Genomic DNA, 14,824 nt, shown 5'->3' with positions numbered 1-14,824 from the left:
ACCCTCAAAAGGAAGAGTACACAAACTCATCTTAGATGAGGTATCCGCAGACCATGACCTGAGCCATAGTGCTCGTCTTGCTGCCACTGAGATAGCCATTGAGCGGGCAGACAGTCTCGTCAAATCTACCGCTCCTTCTGAAATGAAACCTGCTGCGATTTTCAGCTCTGCTAGACTAGCTGAAATCTCTTTAATGTCTGCCTTTTCATTCACAGCTTTGTCAATGGATTCAATCCAACACGACATGGCTTTGGCCACAGACACTAAGGCAACAGCTGGCTTACATGCTGCTCCCGCCACCATAAAGGCTTTTCTGAGATCCGATTCCACTCTTCTGTCCATCGGATCTTTTAAGGCAGAACAATCGTCAATCGGTAGAGTAGTTTTCTTGGCCAAATGAATAACTGCAGGGTCTACTGAAGGAGGAATGGACCAATCACTCACTTCTGACTCCTTGAATGGATACAGTTTGGCAAATCTGGAGCCTGGCGAAACAAAAGAGACCTTTTTTGCTGCCTTCTGCCATTCTGCCTTAATTAAATCTGCCACTTCCCCAAACAACGGAAATGTCTGTCGATTCTTGGAAGGAGTAGGCAACACCCTGGGGGTCTTAGCTGATTCCACTTCTTCTTCTACTCCTAAGGTAAGCTTCAAGGCTTTAATAAGGGGAGAGACTAATGCAAAATCAAAAGATTCATGGGCCATCTCAGATTCCTCTTCTGAATCTGTAAAGATAATTGCATTGGCATGCGACAATCCTTCCTCATCTGATGAGTCATCATTATCTCTCCAAGTTTCTTGAGCGGCCCCCTGACCTTCCTCTGAGGTCTCTCGATCCCCTCCTGTGGGCTCAGAGGCTGACCTGCAGAGATCCTTCCAGCAGGTGTTGCAAAATTTTTTGCCCACTATGGGTGGTTTGAAGCATCCCACACATTCAGAAATAGGTGTTCCCTTAGTCTTGCGTTTTCTACTACGAGAATCCTCAGGCAAGCTAAGACCAATGAAAGAGAAGAGAGAGAGGAGAGGAGGAGAGAGAGAGAGAGAGAGAGAGAGAGAGAGAGAGAGAGAGAGAGAGAGAGAGAGAGAGAGAGAGAGAGAGAGAGAGAGAGAGAGAGAGAGAGAGAGAGAGAGAGAGAGAGAGAGAGAGAGAGAGAGAGAGAGAGAGAGAGAGAGAGAGATAAGAAAAGAAAAAAGGCTTACTAAAACAATACACCACTTAAGGAGGGACTTACCTAGCTTGAAAGGCAGAGGCACTTGAGGCTGAATGATCCATCACAATAGTTCCAACTAACACCTCTAAAAAACAACAAAAGATAATATAACTGAAAAACTCCTTAACAAGAATCAGAAAAGCCACACTCACCCGAGACAGGTAGTGGCTTACCTGCAGCGCAGACAAAAGATTCCTAGCAGCAGCTGTGAAAAATAACCAGTGTAGCGAGACCAGCCGGTCCCTTATAACCACTGGGGGAGCAAACCCCTCCCCCAAGATGGTCGCTACTGCTGCAAGCTACCTGAATGCGCCGCCATCTTGGAGGAGGCAGAGAACCAAGCGGCCTATGATGTCGCGTGTTCCCCACTCTGGCTACCGCCACCCTAGGCGGATAGCACAGAGGCGCTACTGAAGCGGAAGCATCCCGAACATCCTCCGCTTCCTACTCTCTCTCCCCCCGCAGCCGTAGCCTCCGTCGCAGCCAAACTGACGTCACTCCTGTGCGCGCCTGCCAGAAGCCAATCCTCCGGTAAAACATGAAGGCGCGCTCCCCTGGGTCTGGCGCTCGAATACACCATCCGGATGCTGCAGATGAGAAGGCACGGCTGGGGGAAAGAGAATGCAAGACCCCTCTAAGTCTCTATAAAAAGGTAAGAGCTTAAGAGGGAAAGAAGCCCTCAGGAGAAACCCTCTCGGACTCCTAAGGACCCAGTTACTAGCTTCCCCTCCTTTTCCCGAGACAAGTAGTGGCTAGCAAGAGACGAGCCTTCCAGGCAATCCTGACTTACCTGAGGTCAACTCAGGTCAGATAAGGCTCCTCAAAGCCTGCTGAAAGGTCAAAACTCGCGGCATAAGGCAGAACAGTACTGAGAAAACCTCAGGTCATTCTCCAACCCCTTGTCTGAGACACAGCCCTAGGATCACTTGTGACAGGGGCAACCTCTCCAGCCACCCACCTGGCACGCCTCTGGGGATATCTAGAAGGTGACTACATAGTTTACTATTAGTCTGACCCTCTTCCAACTTTCCCTCTCCAGACCCTCACCAGGAACGGAGGAAGGGACCCCCCTCTAGCCTTAGTGTTCCTCTGAAAGGTTTACCACCGATAGAAGGAACTCAAACCAGCCCTCCTGCTAAAGACAGAAACAGAAAAGAAAAAGACAAGGAGGTGAGTGTCTGGGGTGCCTTTAAAGTCTAGAGAGGGAGGGACTATCTGAGCTAGGGGCAGGAATGGGAGGGGCCTCCCCGAGGTGTATTGCTGATATAGAGAGTGACCAGGAAAGTTCAATCTCTGGCAATTGCAGTTTTTTAAAAAAAGGTTTCCAAGTCCTTCGTGGAGCGAAAGGTAGCCCATACTCCTTTTTGTACAGTCAGAGAGAAAGGAAAACCCCACCTGTATAAGATGTTCCTCTCTCGTAGCACATCAGTAAGGGGTTTCAAAGCTTTTCTTTTCCGCAGTGTTATTTTAGCCAAATCCTGGTAGAGTATAATAGTGTTATCTTCATATATTATATTCTCCACCTCTCTGGCTTTTTGTAATATTTCTTCTTTTGTGGCATAGCTCAAAAAACAGCACAGAATGTCTATGGGAACATTAGGGGGCGCAGTGCTCGGCTTCTGAAGCCTATGGGCTCTTTCAATCCGTATTTCTGTGGCCTTCTCCTTTTCCTTATTGAGTATATTGTTAAAAATTTGTTGTAGAAAGGTCTTAATGGCTTCATTCTGTATCGACTCAGGAACCGCCCTAATTCTCAGGTTTTTTATACGATTCCTGTTATCCTTATCTTCTATTTGTCTCAGGATATCACATAGTTACATAGTTAAATTGGGTTGAAAAAAGACAAAGTCCATCAAGTTCAACCCCTCCAAATGAAAACCCAGCATCCATACACACACCCCTCCCTACTTTTAATTAAATTCTATATACCCATACCTATACTAGCTATAGAGCTTAGTATCACAATTGCCTTTGATATTATGTCTGTCCAAAAAATCTTCGAAGCCATTCTTAAAGGCATTAACTGAATCAGCCATCACAAACAATGTTCTCCTGCTGTTGCAATTTCGTACACAAAGCTTTTTGATTAACTTGCTTTGCATTCCAGGTCATCCGTTCCCACAGCTATATCCGCCAAATCTTGCTTAAGCCCCTTTATGTCCTCCCTGATAGGGATCGTCACCTCCAGCAGCATCTCCTTGATTTCTGCTTTAGACGGTAGTTTGGCAATCTGTACATATATGTCTCCCGTCTCCCCTTCACCACCGCTGTCTGACTCTGCAGACTCTCTCATGGACACCTCCACTCGCTCCTCTCGCCCCTCTTTCCCCCTGCGGGCAGGCACCATCTTAACCACCTCCATGGCGCTTTTGGTCTTCCAGCTAAACAACGGCGCTATCTCCCACTGGGTTACTTGCGGTCTTTGATGAGCAACGCTTTCCGCGTCTACCTTCTCCCAACTGTTTTTCTGTGTCCTGCCCATCTGGAACAGCTCTACATGGATCCCTTTTTGCCACTGTGTATAGAGGTGAGGTGAGCAGTTCTGGGTTTACGCCGCCATGTTGCTTGGCTCTGCCCCCGTCAGTTCGCCCATTACTAATTTTACTATCAGAATTAGATAGGGCAAATCCTCTGAATGAATATTTAACTCAGCCTCCTCCCCCCATGAGAGCTATATTTATTGGCTATACATTATTATATGAACTACGTGCATTACAATATGCAAATAAATGCTTCCAAGTAGTGTTATATAGAGAAATGCATATGAAAATCTTTTAGAGCATATTCTTCCCAGAAGCGACATCATTACTATATAAAAAAAAAACAGAGGCCCAACTGTTCCAAATGCAACTCTGCAGAAGCAGATTTATTTCAGTACATAGTGGGTAGTTTTTTGGTGTCCTGACCTTAATGAATTACTTGGAGGAGTTAAAACCATTGAACTCCATGCTCAAGAAAGTTCACATAAGCCACAGAATTAGGTGCATGTATAGACAGTAGCTAATGAAATGTTGATCAGTGTCCATTTTTCCACTTAAATCTGTAAAACAAATGTTTCTGTCAATTGTCCCTCTTATGTTATGGTCCATTTGTTTTTAAAATGTATCCATGCAACTAACCTATTTATATACCCAGGGAACTGACCTGACAGAGAACTGACCCAACATTCCTGTCTTTGGTTGCAACTCTTCTTGAATCACAGCTTTCTCAGAAAGAAACTCACCTTTGGGTAAAATCCTCAGGAATCCCTATGACACTAAGAACACTTTCAACTTTAAAAAGTCTTCCAGTCCTCCACTGTATCCCCTACCTTTTAGGGGGTCAGAGATCCAGAAATAACTGAGATATTAAACAGTGATCTCCCCAGCTAAACAAATGAACAGGGGGATGGCTATTTAACATATTAGGACTATGGATTTCTATGGATCCCTGTGTAAAATATTTGATAGCAATAATTTATATTACAGATTTAATTGCCCTATCATTTTCAACATTAAACATATTTTATAAAGATGGACTATATAAAATAAAAATGTATGTGTCAAAATAAATCAAAGTAATGTAATATATTTAATACATATGTAGCATATGAAAACATGTTAAAAGTATATAAATATATATATATATCTGTGTTCACAAAATATTTTCACAAATTTTATCAGTCCAATAAATTATTCTGTTTTCTTCTCCTGTTAACATACTGTTAGCATACTCCTAAAGCCCATTTATAGTTAGTATAAAGATTTTATATAACAGTTTGATTAGTCAATATGCGGTTTTTAAATAGTTTGCGTTATTTTACATTATTATTCTACATGCTATTTATTAGTCAGTAGTGATGGGCGAATTTATTCACAGATAGTGATGAGCGAATTTATCTGGCAGGCGCCAATTCGCTGTGAATGTGCCCATTTCGCTGGCGGGGAATAAATTTGTGAACTTGCAGTAAAAATTTGCCAGCATCAAAAATATTTTGACGCCAGCGACAGTTTCGATGCCAACGTCAAGTTTTTTTTGACGCCTGCGACGGTTCCGCCGCCGGCGCCAATTTTGCCACGGACCCATTGACTTTAATGGGCTCTGACGTCAACGTCGCAGGCATCAAAACAGCTGTTTCGCAAAATTTTTTGCCAGTTTCGTTAAACATGATAAGTAAATACTCCAAGAGCATTAGCGTAATCGTGAAAACTCCCCCTACCATTTAATTAGGTCAGACCTATGTGAAAGCAATAGAAAAAATATAGCACAAATCAGTCCATCCAGATTAGTCCATCAGGTTAAATCAAACTTCACAGTTAGAAAGTGTTTGAAACCACACACTAAGGGGCACATTTACTTAGCTCGAGTGAAGGATTAGAATGAAAAAAGGTTTTTTTCGGCTACTTCGACCATCGAATTGGCTACTTCGACTATTACTTCGAATCAAAAGATTCAAACAAAAATCATTTGACTATTCGACCATTCGATAGTCGAAGTACTGTCTCTTTAAAAAAAACTTTGACTACCTACTTCGCCACCTAAAACCTACCGAGCACCAATGTTAGCCTATGGGGACCTTCCCATAAGTTTTCTGATCGAAGAAAAATCGTTCGGTCGATGGATTAAAATACTTCGAATCGTTCGATTAGAAGGATTTAATCGTTTTTTACTTCGATTGATCGATCAAAGTATTTGCGGTAAATCCTTGACTTCGATATTCGAAGTCGAAGGATTTTACTTCGAGGGTCGAATTCGAGAGGCACATTTACTAAGGGTCGAATATCGAGGGTTAATAAACCCTTGAGGTAAAATCCTATGAATTCGAATATCGAATTCATAGGATTTACCGCAAATCCTTCGATCGAATGATAAAATCCTTCGAATCAAAAGATTCAAAGGATTTTAATCCAATCGATCGAAGGATTTTCCTTCAATCAAAAAAACCTTAGCAAAGTAATGGGGAAGGTCCTCATAGGATAACATTGTACCTCGGTAGGTTTATGTAGTCGAAGTTTTTTTAAAGAGACAGTACATCGACTATCGATTGTTTGAATAGTCGAACTATTTTTAGTTCGAATCGTTCAAATCGAAGATCATAGTAGCCTATTTGATGGTCGAAGTACCCAAATTTTTTTTCAAAATTTGACGTTTTTTTACTTCTAATACTTCACTCGAGCTTAGTAAATGTGCCACCACAATATCTGATAATGATTATAGTGGGTATATTCTTAATTACATGTGGTATGTGGTTGATCTTGACCTTTTTCATTTGGAAAGGCACAAAAACTTGGATGAATTTTTATACCATTTGAATGGTGTGCACCGGTCTATTAAATTCGCACTGGAATGTCACATGTAGCACCATTTACATTTCTTGGATGTAAATGTTATATACACTGATGGGAAATTTGTCACAACACTCTACAAAAAAACTACCGATAGGAACAACTTACTGAAAGTGAGTATCTTTCAGCCACCGGCTCTGACTAAAGGTTTACCTAGGAGTTAGTTTACTAGGATTCATGGAATAACTTCTACTGACGAGCTGCCTGAGACAGAATCTATGCAAATGATACAAAGATTTGCAGAAAGAGGTTATAATATAGACAATCTGACAAAAAATAAAAACGAGGTACAGCAAATACCTATAAAGAATACATTAACAAAAAAAAACAAGGTGCCTTAAGCTCAAAATAGGATACATTCATCATTACTTATGATACAAATGCTAATGTCATCCATAAAACAGTTCTGAAACACTGGGGGATACTGAAATCAGACCCCAAATATCGTAAACTCTTTAGCCAACCACCTTTGTTCTCCTATAAGAAAGAAAGGTGTATTAGGGATCCTGTAAAATTAAATACTCAAAAGCGTGAAAATAAATTGGCTACAAAGGAAAGCTATACCTTTGTGGAATTATAAAAGGTGACTGTATGCAGCATCCTCTAAAAGGAACAAAACATGTGATAAAAGGTTTTCATACTTGTAATAGCAATAATGTTGTGTACTGCATTAAATGTCCTTGCGGGTTTGCCTATATAGGCCAGATTAGTAGAAGTATGAAAGTACCCTTGAATGAACAGAAATCATGTTTTCGAAATTACAAGCCCAAAAAAACAGATGAGGATTCTAGAAAGGACAAAAAAAAGAAGGAAAGCCTCCCTAACACGACATTTTGTGAACAGTACCATGGGGTCTCTCAACTTAGGGGGCAAATTCTTGGAAATGTTGAGGTGCAAAATAGTAATGAAAAGAAAATTGCTACAGAGAGAATGAATGGGGGGAGACTTAACTCTCCCAGACATGGGAGTGTGACAGCTATTTTTTGTTAAAGTTTTACATCAAGTGTTTTTTCCTATTAAAAGCTTACCTGTTTTCCGATTGGTCAATATTTCAACCCTTGTCTTCTTATTGGTCACTTCTAAAAAAAGGGGGTGTGGCTTCGCAAAAAGGCACGAAAGCCAGCTATAAAAAAGCAAACATGGCGATCGGTCTTCATTCTTCACCGGCGGCCGAAGGGAGAGGATCGTCTGGAAATCCCACCCACCCGCCATGTTAATGAATAAAGATATTTAAAAAAAAATTATATATATATTGTTGCAGCTGTAACTTGTTGATGACAGAGAAAGTGTGGTGTATGCCCCTGGCTAGGTGGTAAATAGGCGGGGCTTAAGGATAATTATTAATCTTTAAGGCGGTCTGCTGCAGAGATCTGATACAGAGGCTGGCTGGGAAGATATGTATGAGCAGGTATTATTAGCAATGGTTACTGTTCTGATTGATATGATAATTAATAAACAACAGCTGCGGCCATTCTCCATGTACGTGTCTGCGTCTATAATTTGGTAGTTGGGTAAATCATAATTTTGTTGTAGGTAAGTAAGTAGTGCTGGCTGCAACTCCCATGCTTTTGGATTTGGTTGCTCTGCAGACTAAACAACCAAGAGGATTAAATGAGGAATTCAATATGATTTGTTACCAGTAATGTTGCTGTTAAAATTGAAAGTTGCAGTATAATTGTTATTTGTTATTTTTAATTATGTTACTGTTTAATTTTAATAGATTATTTCAATGAGCAACTCTATCCTGGATCAGTTCCTAGATAGGGTAGGATAATTTTTTTTCTTTAGTGATCCGGTTGGTTTCTAAGCTTGATTTGCATAGCAACGGGATTAAGTCACTTTTGGAAAGTCTTTCTTTTTTTTTTCATACCATCGGTATAACACTTTCTAACTGCGAAGTTTGGTTTAACATTATGGACTAATCTGCATGGACTGATTTGTGATATTTTTTTTTCTATTGTTTCAATTGCTTTTACATAGGTCTGACCTAATTGATTGGTCGGTGGAGTTTTCACGATTATGCTAATGTTCTTGGGGTATCTAGTTATCGTGTTAGTGTGGCATTGCATGTCTGACGAAGGGGTTCAACCCCGAAACGTTACATCTGATGGATTAAAGTTGCAGGGGTCTCACCCCGCTTTAAATTGCCTTTGGTGTGCTTGGTATTGTTTGTGGATTCATAGGGGCAAATTCACTAAGATTAGTAGTTGCGCTAGCGTCCGCTTCGCCACACTTCGCCAGGCGTATTTTTGCCAGAGCTACGCCAATTCACTAAAATCCGAAGTTGAGCTCAGGAGAAGCGTAAGGTTGCGAAGTTATACTAGCGTTAATTCGCCAAGCAAAGCTAGCGATGCTTAATTTGCATACGGAGCCAAATTTAAGTTACAATGGACGTATATGTAGCATCACTACACAAGCCTAGGAAACCTTCAAAACAGCAAATAAAATTTTTACACATGTGCCCACTGTATAGTTAAGGTGCCATGAGTTAGGAAATGTAGGGGGGAAGGAGGGTAGCCCCAAAAAAAATTTCGATCTTTTTTAGCCTATCACCCAAAAAAAAGAAAACGCCAGCGTTTTTTGGGACTTAGAAACATTTTTAACTTTTTTTTGAAGCAATGCCTAGCTACTCTATTGCACTTCGCCTGGTCTGAGGTGGCGAAGGAAGTCTGGCGTAAAAGGTAGCGTTCAGAAAAATGCGCGCGTCAGTGAATTTGTGTAATTACGTCCGTTGCACAAATTCGCCAGGCGTTAGGGTGCAAAGTAACACTAACGAATTTACACAAATGTCCGTTAGTGAATTAGCAAATTAATGAAAATGCGCTACGCTACCGAATTTACGCTAGCGTTAGGCACTTCGTCCTTTAGTGAATTTGCCCCATAGTGAGAGGTGCCGACCTCTCTAACCAGCACAAGGCACACACAATTGAGAGGCAGCGAGAAAGTGGGTACTTATTGTATTCAGGGCAAATTTATTTGGCAGGCATGGATTCGTGGTGAATTTTTCCGCACTTCACTGCCCACAATTTTTTTTTAGCAAAAATCCTGCGAAAATTCAGTGGAAAAATTTGCTGTGACAAAAAATAATTTGACGCACGTCAAGATTGTCGTGCGCATAAAAATTGTGGCTTGTCAAAAATATTCTGATGCCCATTGACGAATGCATTTGGACAAAAGAGTCACGCGTATAAAAATTGTTGCAAACGTCAACATTGTTGCTCGTCAAAATAATTTTGATGCCCATTGACTTCAATGCAGTTCGCAAATTTTTTAGGAGTTTCGGGACAGATTCACCCATCACTACTAGTAGTCTACAATTTTAGATTTAAAGGAGAACTAAAGCCTAACTAAAGAAGTAGGCCAGAATATTGTACATTATGTTTTGGTCTTCTTTACCAGTCCAAGCCAACCACAGCCCTTTAGCAGGGAAGATCTGTGTCTCCAAAAATTCCCCAGTAGCTCCCCATCTTCTTTTCTGCTGCTTCACTGCACATGCTCTGTGCTGCGGTCACTTAATGATCATAGGGACCCACTCACAATATACAGTACACATAGAATAGAAATGTCATTATATAAGGCTGAATTAATACAGATAATTACTACATGGCAGCACAGAAACCAGTGCAATTAGCATCAGAATTTAATAATCAGCCCTGTAGTGTCAGCTTATAGTACAGACCAACCTCATTTTCTGCTGGATAATTTGCAACAGCCCCTAAGTTTAGCTTCTCAAAAGCTAAAGTGTTGCAGACACTTTCCAAGAAGGCGACCCACTGTGACAACTTTGAAGTCCTGGATCATTGCCGCTATTGAGAAGCTAAAACTTTAGGCTGGTGCAACAAGTTCAGTATATATAATATGGCATTTATAGCCATATTCATTTTTAGGGTTTAGTTCTCCTTTAAGGAGTAATTTCTCACAGCAATTATGGCATGTTGTATAAATAAAGGATAATAAATAAAATATTGTGCAAAATGTTTGATGATTTTGTCATGTACTTTTCATGTCATCAACTAACCCTTGAAGATGGGGAGGTTTTCTCTTCTGTTTTTGTCATTTGACATATTTTTGGGCAAGTTATATTTTGGTATTTATTATGAAATGATAATTATTTTACTCTCCATATAATTTTTTCAAATATTCTGTCTGTAAGCTTACAAAAGCTTAAATATCAGTAACAAAACCAAAATGACAGAACATGGAAGCCATAATAACTTATTTTTTAATCATAGAAAAACAGAAGTGCCAAAGCCCTGTAGCTGATTTGCAATTGTAATGACAATCTGCAAATTAGTATGAAATTGAAGCTGTCAAAGCTCAGTGTAAAAGTGCAAATGTCATTCAGGTACTTTGTAATTTCCTGGTAGCAAACGTCTGGCCTACCCCTTGCAAGTGACCTCTAGATTTTAAAATATACCAGCAATATGATCATGAATCTTGACTTGATAAAAATGTAATTGTATGTTGAATGGACCTTGAGTTTCTATGTTTTCTGTGCTACAAACAAAATATTAAAAAAACAACTGTTCCCGAATGGTGTTAATTCTTCTGTTCATCATCATTAGTGATGGGCGAATTTATTCGCCAGGCGCGAATTCGCGGCGAATTTGCACGATTCGCCGCCAGCGAATAAATTCGCGAAACTGCCGCGAAAATTCGCCGGCGTCAAAAAAATTTTTTTCGAAAAACGGACGCCGGCGTCAAAAAACGGGCGCCGGCGTTGGAAAAACGCGCCGTTTCGCGAATTTTTCGGCGAAGCGAAACGGCGCAAATTCGCCCATCACTAATCATCATAGATAGATATAGATTTTTATACAGGTCATGATACTCCATGGTGCTATATAATAGGAATATATAAGCATTTAAGAGTCTTTCAGTAGGTGGTTATAGAGTTTGTGATCAGTCTACTTAAATTAAAATGGCAAGCTAATGCATAAAGCTGTTCAAATAAAATTATATATATATATACACACACACACAGTAGAACACCCATTTTACGTTTTTCAGGGGACAAGAATTTTTTTTATATAGATATATATATAAAAAAAATAGAGAGAGAGAGAGAGAGAGAGAGAGAGAGAGAGAGAGAGAGAGAGAGAGAGAGAGAGAGAGAGAGAGAGAGAGAGAGAGAGAGAGAGAGAGAGAGAGAGAGAGAGAGAGAGAGAGAGAGAGAGATAAGAAAGAGAGAGACGATATAATACACAGTATATATTATGCAGGGGTCTCAGTTTGAAGGAATACAATAACAAATAAACAGAACATACTATCTGATTCCACCAAATTAAAATTAAAGAGCCTCTTTACTCCACCACTTACCCATACAACAATTAGACTTTTTAAACAAGTGGTTGAGCAGGAGGTAAATGACAATACCCCATTGATATGCTGTAGACAGAATATCACTCATTGTGGAACGGGCTGCAATTAGGTCCCTTATGCAGGACACTTATTTGGTAATCCGCCCAGTTGATAAGGGAGGGGGCATTGGGATGGGCGAATTTGACCCGTTTCGTTTCGCCAAAAATTCGCCGCCGGCGAAATGTCGCAGACGCCCATTAAAGTCTATGGGCGTCAAAAAAAATTTGTCGCGCGGCGAAATTATTTTGTCACGCGTCTTTTTTTTGCCGCACGTCTCCATACAAGTCTATGGGCGTCATTTTTTCGGCAAAACGAGGCGAAAAAATTCGCCCATCCCTAGGCATTGCTCTATTAAATCATGTGGACTATAGAGATGATATTTTGGGTCAATTATCAGACACAAAAGTCTACAGATGGTTACCTAAAGACCCTATTTCATAGTCATTGCCTATATCTCAATATTATCGAGCTCTTAGGAAAATTTCCAATCCAGATCAGTCTGAGCAACAGATAAGGGGTATATGAAGCCGTTTAAGAGAACGCGGTTACCTGATGCCCATTCTGGAACAGGCTCTGGCAATTTCCAGACGGCGTGTTCTGTCTCCACATATTGTATGAGGGATAAGAAACATACTAATTTTGTGTATAGTACTAAATATACTTCAAGCTCCCATGTGTTAAATAAGGCTGTAAGTAAGTATTGGAGCATTATACAAGTGGATGATGCTCTGCGTCGGGTTGTCCCAGAGAAACCCATGATTTGCTATAAAAATATATGAATTGTATTTCATGTAGATTTAGGACACTGGGTAATAGCATTCTTCACACCCAAACTGGTAAGCATTTCCTTATTAGACATCACATTACATGTATAACCACACACCTCATAACTTGTCCCTGTGGGTTGTCACATGTGGGTAAAACTGACCAGACTTTACTTATGGATGCACACTGCTCTGCCATTAGCACTGCATTCCGGGATGGACACTCGAACAAACCAGTGGCTAACCCTTTTTTAAAGATAGAGCACAGGTTACACACAAATAGGTACATTGCTATAGATCATATAACCCCACTTAGGAGAGGGGGTGATAGATCAAAATGATTACTTCAGAGAGAAGTGTTTTGGATTAAAAAGTTGAAAGAAGTTGGCACCATCTGGGTTAATGAACATTGCTCTTTTCTTTGCTTTTTGAACCAGTGTTAATGATATTCTGTTACAAGTTAAAGATACGTTGTTAATATGTGTCTGTCTGACTGATACAGTTTGGTTTATAAAAATTTTTTGACACTTATGGGATCTGTAATATATTTTGTATATTCCATTGGTTTAGCTTTACTCTATGAGAATGGTTTATATTTAGTTGATTTATACATGTTTACGTTTTTTGTTATATGACCATCACGATAGCACTGGGTTGGGTGAGTGCCTTGGTATTTTATCTATTTATTTATCTAACACTTTATTGACAGATTATGGTCTTGAGGAAGGTCTTAGACACAGACCATAATGTCAACCTGCTTTTTAACATGTATTAAATAAAGAGTAAGAGATTTTAATTTTTTCAAAAATTCCCTGTGTGCATCCTCATTTTGTTTGCATATATATATATATATATTGTAAAGTTCAGGGGGAGTGGGATCGACCATGCACTACGGCCACAACACAATAGTAGTATAAATGTCCTTTTATTTCTTATTCAAACTTAAACAAACTGCATCTTCAGCAGTTAAAATGGCAACTTAAACAAAGTTTTCAGCATAAAGTAAAATCAGATTTTATGCTCAACAAAACTGACAAAACAAACAGTTCATTTTCCCATTCAGGGATCAGGCTCACCTAGTCTTGCAAAACTTTAAATCCAACTTTGAATCAGGAGGGCAGTTTCCAACACACCTTGTGCAGACCTCACGTGTGTCTACCAACCCCCTTCCTGAACTCCCAGGGCTCTTATTTTCTACACTGCTGCAGTAATTAGCCCTCCTGTTCTCCTTCCAGATACCTGAACAAAGGGGAAATATACCTGTCATCCAGGACCCACCCCTGGAGTTCTGTACAAAAAAATATATATATATTATATATACAATAAAATATAAAAACTGACACAGCACTCAAAATTGTAAACGCAAAGATTATAGTATATTGTAGAAAATCATAACACAGCCCAAAGGGCGATGTTTCAGAGTACACAAACCCCTTTCTCAAGCCAAGGGCACAAGTAGAATAACAAACATTAGTCCACATGAGTTTATACAGAGCAGCATGTATATATATATACATATAGATCCTCATTCCCATGTGTTAAGGCACAAAGTTTATCCAGGTACTGTATAATAACCCATAACAACCAATACAGCTATTCCAGGATATAGGAGTATAGACTTGTATCAAACATTGCACCCTTTGTACGCTTTGCTACATAAACCCATTCATAACTTATTTACTCAAATTGATAAGTAAAACTACAAATAAAAATATAGTGGAGATTTAATTAGATTAAAAATAGGTGTTAAGGTATAAAGTATGACATTTGCAGCTCTGCTAAGCTGACCCTGGACTTCTTGCCCATACTGCTTCTGGTTTCTTGGGAACATAATTCAATAGTAGTCCAGTGAGAGGTATGAAAGAGCTTCTGACCAGGGCCTAGCTCCCTAGGCAACCTTGCTCCACCCTGCACCTCTGTGCAAAAGCACATGCACGGACACATTATGATGGTGGGGGTGTAGAGATCGGGGAGGAGGAGGTCCAGTGCCCCCCCTAGTGTTACTCCCCTAGACATGTGCTTCCTCTGCCTACCCCTAGTTCTGGCCCTGCTTCTGATCACCCTGTCAACTAGACAACAGGTAAGTTTAAACATGCGAGCTGAGCCAGTAATAAGTGTAGGGACCGATAGGGTTAATGTGCCCTTATGACTTTAAATCCCTACACTT

The 14,824-nt window shown here is 40.1% G+C and overlaps 1 long non-coding RNA gene across 2 annotated transcripts in view; it reads right to left on the bottom strand.

The window, feature by feature from the left end:
• LOC108709505 overlaps nucleotides 1–13,869 on the bottom strand; it is a 159,348-nt gene extending 145,479 nt beyond the window's left edge. Inside the window, exon 1 of one of the 2 annotated variants that reach the window (XR_005965814.1) lies at nucleotides 13,734–13,869. This is a non-coding gene — a long non-coding RNA (uncharacterized LOC108709505). Of the gene's footprint in view, nucleotides 1–12,776; nucleotides 12,904–13,733 lie in introns of those variants that run through there. The other variant, XR_005965815.1, reaches the window with a different exon arrangement.
• Between the last annotated feature and the right edge of the window lie 955 nt (nucleotides 13,870–14,824).

The sequence above is a fragment of the Xenopus laevis genome, chromosome 2S, assembly GCF_017654675.1.
Source record: "Xenopus laevis strain J_2021 chromosome 2S, Xenopus_laevis_v10.1, whole genome shotgun sequence".
NCBI lineage: Eukaryota > Metazoa > Chordata > Amphibia > Anura > Pipidae > Xenopus > Xenopus laevis.
Note: the sequence above shows the minus strand (reverse complement) of the source record. Positions and strands in the feature narration are given on the sequence as shown.